Below are 6,327 nucleotides of genomic sequence, written 5' to 3'. Positions count from 1 at the left end.
TAGGTCCATGTGGCTTCTCCTTGGGGATGTCTTGCAGGAAGTGAGCCTTGCCAGCTGAAGCAGGGAACTGGCTAAGGCAGCTGCACCATGGTGCGACCATCACAAAGTAAAAGACCTGAGAGCTCGAAAGGCGAGGCTCACCAAGCCATTTATCCCTCGCCCTTCAATTAACCCCACATGTGTTTGTTGGCCAGGTTGGCACAGTAAACTAACTAACTCAGATATCATATTTGTTTGTTGAACCTAATGCAATATGTCATTTGATCTCTTGACAGCTGCTTCCATGTGCATTGACGGGAGATCCAAGCAAGACAAATTTAATCTTTTCTCTGTTAAACATATCACTTATTGGTCCAGTTGTGAATATCTTGGTTTTCTTTGCACTGAGTTTTAATCCCTACTGAATGCTGCTACCCTTGATCTTCATTAGCAAGCACGTAAAGTCCTCCTCACTTACAGCAAGGAAGGTTGTGTCATCTGCATATCACAGGTTGTTAATAAGCCTTCCTCCAATCCTGATGCCAGTTTTCTTCATATAATCCAGTGTGGCTGCTAGCTGACTTCTGCTGGATTTAGATCCTGCGCCTGGTTCATCATTCCCCTGTTATATCGTCTTCCAAATCCGAGGACCCATCAGTGAACGGCCGACCTTGAATTCATTCAACGGATCTTGGGTTCACTCAGCTCTGCCTTCACCAGTCAGTGGTCTTCCTGCTTCAGCTTTCTCCTCCTTGTTAGTCAGACCCTGCCACCTGGGGATGGCCATGATCTCAGCAGCCAGGTCTGTACAGAGAGGCCATCAATCTTTAAAAGATATATATTTTATTGACATAAAGTTCACACATCATGCACGTCAATAGGCCGGCCATATCAAAAGGAGTTGTACAATCGTCAACACAATCACTTCCAGAACATTTTCTTTCTTTCTTGTATTAATTACTACTAACTCCCCAATTCCCTCCAACCTACTCTCCTGTATTCCAATGAGCCATTAATCCTGTTACGGTCTCTATAGATTTCCTGATCCTGGATTTCATACACTGGAAAACATAGCCAAAAATACCAGCAAAAAATAAAACAAAAGATCCAACAACAATAACAAAATAAACTAGAGAAAAACCTAAATTGAAAAGAATTTAGGAAATATTAAAAGCCAAAACAAATTAAAAAACGGTCAAAAAGGTAAAAAATGATAAAGTGATCAATTTTAACCTAACTGGTTCTACAACAATCTACTTTCTCTTGCGCTCTACACAATAGCCAGGTTATGCCCGGAGGGAATTCACTAGATGCACAGTCCACAAACGATCAATCTTTTTGTTAGCAGCTAAGTGTTTTAACTCTTTGCACCCTCAAGAACTACAGCAAACAAACTCACCACCATGGAGTTGATTCTGTCTTGTACAACTCTACTCCGTCAAAACAGGGAGCTGAGCTTTTGAGTAGTGCACAAAGGTACCATCCTCAGCTTCAAGTTGAAAACTTGGAGGTTCTAGTCCACCTGAGACATTTCTAAAGAAAGGCTGGTCATCTACTTTCAAAAAAAATCAGCCATTGAAAACTCCATGGAGCGCAGTTCTACTCTGATAGAACTGGTGTGGCCACGAGTATGAATAAGCTTAGAGCAATGGAAAGTGATGGTAGGTTTTTGCTGAACCTTCAGACAGTTAGCTATATAAAGGCAAATGGACTGAGTGAGTCATCCCAATTCCATGGCTTTAGAAATCTGCAGTCCAGGAAAATTAAGGGGGTTTTCTGCGGAAGGTGAGGCCATCTGTTTCCATCTCAGGAATCCTATGCAGGTTGGCTGCGAAGCAGCATCGGCTGGATGACAGGGAGTCTTTGGGGAGGTGGTGGGAAGGCAGGGGTTGAGGGCATGAACTCGGTGGTCAAAAGACCATTCTGAATCACCCCCCCTCCTGATGGTGTGGCTTCAGAAAAGTGACATGTTTCTCTGTTCTTCAGATTCTCCGCCTGTGAAATTGAAATAAATCAAACTTGTACTGTTATAAACCTAACTTGGTTCCTCAAAAATATGTGTGGTAAAGGCTAGCTCCTATTTAAAAAACAAAAAACAAACCTAACCCCTAAATTTGTGATCATAATCCCATTTGGTAGTGTTTATCTTAATTCTATTAATACATAGTATTAATGTAGGCTGTGTTTTAAATCAATCTCTTCTGCGATATAAAAGACTGCAATCCTCATGGTCAGCAGTTCAAAACCGGCAGCAGCTCTGTGGAAGAAAGACTGGGCTTTCTACTCCCACAGCCAGTGACCGTGTCAGGACCACAAGGGGCGTGGTTATGAGTCAGCATTGACTTGATGGCAGTGAGTTTGGTTTGGGGGAAGAGGTGAGGGAAGATCAAGGGCTCGTGAGTATCACCAAGGAGCCGAGGACCAGAGAATGGGAAATGAGGATGACCTTTCCTGAGTGGACACAGAGGACATGCCTTCCCAGGGCGCCAGACCTCTAAGCTCTGACTTGTCGTTGCCTAAGGCTGTGAGGAAATCAATTTCTGTTTGTGAAAGCCCGCCACTTGTAGCTGCTTTGCTTGGCACATAATAAAGACTAAATAAAAGTTGGCTGTTAATTCTTCCTGCTGTTGCCTTTGCCAGCTCATCACCTTCAGATAGCCCCAAAGCGTATTTTAGAGAGAAGGGTTAAGACAGCATCTAGACAGCACAACATACAGTTTCCATACAAAGGAGTGACGGATTCCATTCTGTGAGTTGTGCAACCATTCTCCTTCCCATTTTCCGGAGTTGTTCTTCCTGGTGGCTATACACACTCCGGACAGCACCCAATCTGTGGTGCTGTCTCTCCAATAACCAGCAGCCACGGTTCCAGCAATCAAGGGTAGATGGGAGTGGCCTCACCCACTATCACCCCTACTCAGAAACGTTTTGCTTCTTGTCACAATACCCTCCGTAGATCTCGAAGTCTTCACTCCAGAGGGAGGAACGCTCTCACTTGGAGACACAGCACTGATGCTGTTGCACTGGATGGTAAGAATACGGAGGGCTCCTCCTGCCTTCGGATCAAGAAACAAACAAACAAAGCCAACCCCAGTCCTTGGTGTGATCGAATCTGACTACCAAGAGGCAATCAAATTGAAGTTGCATAATGGAGGTTAAGAAGAGCATATTTTCAATACAGGTAATCCCTTACTCAAAATTCACAAGTCACATTGACCTTATCGTTCTACCGTGTACTGTAATTCAAGCCAGTGGAACACTATCGCAACCCAACTACACTCGTGGCCTCAGCTCTTCAGGGATGATGGGTTGGGTCACCCCATCTGGCAAGAGTCACAACCATGTGAGGTGCTTGCTGAAGGCAAAGGAAACATGGAATGGGTGGTGAAAGAGGGGAGTTTTAAATGGTATGTATGACTTTGAGACCATGGCCGAAATGAAGACAGCAAATGTTATACTCATTTTCCCTTCTTTTATTTATTTGTATTTATTTATGTATACACAGGTACCAGTTGTAATTTTATTTCATCTATTAGCATACATGACACATCAAAATGAAAAATGCACAACTGAACCATTCTACAGCTTGCCTTACACCAAAAGAACACTGCATTCATGTTGCCCATTTGTACAGTCCTCCCGCCAAACTACCGTGTCCCACACCATTTCCCAGCACGTCTGACAGAAGAGGCTGGTGTTGCTTTTTAAAATCACCATCTATATCATCCTAGTAGGTTCTGGGGCTTCCTCGACGATTGCACGTGGAGGAGGGCCAGCCACGGTCTGCCAGGCCACGCAGGAGGCACCGGTCTTTAGTGAACAGATGTGTATTCGTGTGTGTACGTCGTTTTTGCTTTCTTCACCTCCCTTACAGAACATAGAAAATGTAAAATGGGCTGGTGCACTTTTTGGCTGTACATGTTAGTTAGTTGTACCATCTTAGGCGCAAGTATAACTTTGGAATTGCCTTTCTGTGACATCGTGTATGGTTTAAAGAGATGTGCACAGGTGTCAGGTTGGAAAGGGGTGCACAGTGATGGTAAAAGTTGTGTGCCAGCTTGGCTGGGTTGTGATTCTCAGGCGTTTGACAGTTATGTGATGATGTAATTTGGCAAATGTAAAGTTACGTAAATAAATCCTCTATGATCTGATGTGATAAGTCATTCAATTATAAGGGAATGTGACCTACTATATAATACATTCTCTATATGTGTGTTATATATCATCTGAATTATATAATGCGTATTTTATAGAATATGTATTATATAATGTGTATCATATAAAATATATACTATAGATGCTGGATAATGTATACATACACATCCCGACATTTTGGCAAAGCTCTGTCTTGCTCTGGATCCTGTATCCTCATCTAGCTGAGGATCACCTAGCTTCTTGATGTTGGAATTCATTGGTCTCCTCAGCCTGCAAATCAGCAACCTACCCTCTGCCCTGCTGATCTTGGGATCATCCATCTCTGCAGTGCTGTGGGTCAGGAGAAGCCTGATGCCCAGGCCGCAGACTTCGGACTTGCCAGCCTCTGCAACAGCACAAGCCGTTTCCTTGAGACAAGTCTCTTTATATACCTGGGGGCTCCAAAAGTTGGTGGAAAAGGAAAATAGGGATAATAAAATCTTTCCACAGATGTTTTGAAGCCCCCTTGCACATGCATGCTTCACTGGTTGTGCTTCTCTCGAGAATTCAGACTCTGAAAATAATTTGGTCTCCATGATCTCCTTCCCATCCTACCCTGCTCACCGGAACAGTTCTACACTTAACCACCTGCTAAGAATATATAGATATTTTAGGGAATTGGCTAAAGATCTATCCAGGGTAGGCCTTGTAAGCAATCTGAACCTGAATTTGAATTTCTGTTTTTTGGGAAAAATGATTATTATGCTAAGTGCATAAGTAGCTTGTGAGTATTAATAAACCCAGCCCTTTGGTTGGCTCATATTCAATCTTTCCATTATCATCACTAATATCCTTTTAGTCAAGTTCATGTCTGTGAGACCTGTAGCTCCAATTACTTGCTTCCCCATGCGATTTATGATTAAACTTGCTTAAATTTACGATCAGAGGCTCTGTTTAAACCTTGCTCTAAAATGTTCTGAAGGCAACCACATGGCTTCTTGTTGCTCTTGGCTGCCGGTGAGCCTGCTCCGTGGGAGCCCCGCGAGCTGCACAGAACAAGCGCTGCTGGGTCCTACAGCATCTTCACTACACTCTTCCTGTGTTCCCGCCCGTCGCTGCGTTCATTGTGCGTTTTGAGTGACTTCCACCCTTGGAGCTCATCTTCCGAGTCTTTATGAGACAGTTTTCTGTTGTGATCCATAAGATTTCTTTTCTTGCTTTTAAAGTTTTCTTGGAATACAATTCACACATCACACATTTTGATAGTTCCGTCATGTTAACACGTGTTCTGCTATGGCGACAAGTGCCGTGTGTTTGTTTTCCACGGTTGTATTGACACATAATCCACATACCATACAATTCGATAGTTCAATCGTATCAAGAAGAATTGTACAATCATTACGCCAATCATTTTTTGAACACCTTTTTCATGATTAAATCGCTTTTAAAATGAGCTGTGTAATCACCATCAGTTCTCGAGCGCCCTCACCCCTCCTGCAGACTTTGTTGCTCCCCCACTCCCCTCCCCTCCCTCACCCCTCCCCCCCTTCAAACCCGTGCCTCAGTTATCATCTCTGTGCATGTACTCCTTCTGTGTTTCACAAACTGGAAAACCAAACAGAAGTAGGTTTTTCCTTCTTGAGTTTGGGCAAGTCAATCACCTGCAGTTTCCTGCAGTCCACCTTAGTCTGGAAACTCTCCTGAAACCTGTCCACTATAAGAGACCCTGCTGCTGGTGTGGAAGTGTCCCATGGGCTATGGGCAGGGGCAGGAGGAAGGGCTAGGTCCTGAAAGCAACACTACCGAGGGAGTAGGCAGTGCCCCAGTGTCGGAGTCTGGAAGGTGCCAGAGAAGCTGCCCCACTCTGCGGACAGGTCCCGGAAGCATGAGAAGGAGCTTGACAGGTCAGTGTAACAGGGGAGTACCCTGTTTCCCCCCAAATAAGACAGTGTCTTATATTAATTCTTGCTCCCAAAGATGCGCTAGGTCTTATTTTCAGGGGATGTCTTATTTTTCCATGAAGAAGAATACGGCACACATTTATTATTTATTGTTTTATTAAAAGAGACCTCGCACTTCCTGTCTGCTCTGGCTGCGCTGTGGCCAACAGTGAGCAGCGTAGCGGCGCCACTGCGGTCCAGAGTTACAGTAGCTTCGGGGGGCCTTATTTTCGTGGGGATGCCTTACATTTCAGCGAGAGGCAAAACTGTAAGT

This window comes from Echinops telfairi, unplaced genomic scaffold (genome assembly GCF_000313985.2).
Source record: "Echinops telfairi isolate 266 unplaced genomic scaffold, ASM31398v2 ScPeMD7_7469;HRSCAF=8507_0, whole genome shotgun sequence".
NCBI classification, from domain to species: Eukaryota; Metazoa; Chordata; class Mammalia; order Afrosoricida; family Tenrecidae; genus Echinops; species Echinops telfairi.
The sequence above is the reverse complement of the archived record's forward strand: the minus strand, read 5'-3'. Positions refer to the sequence as shown.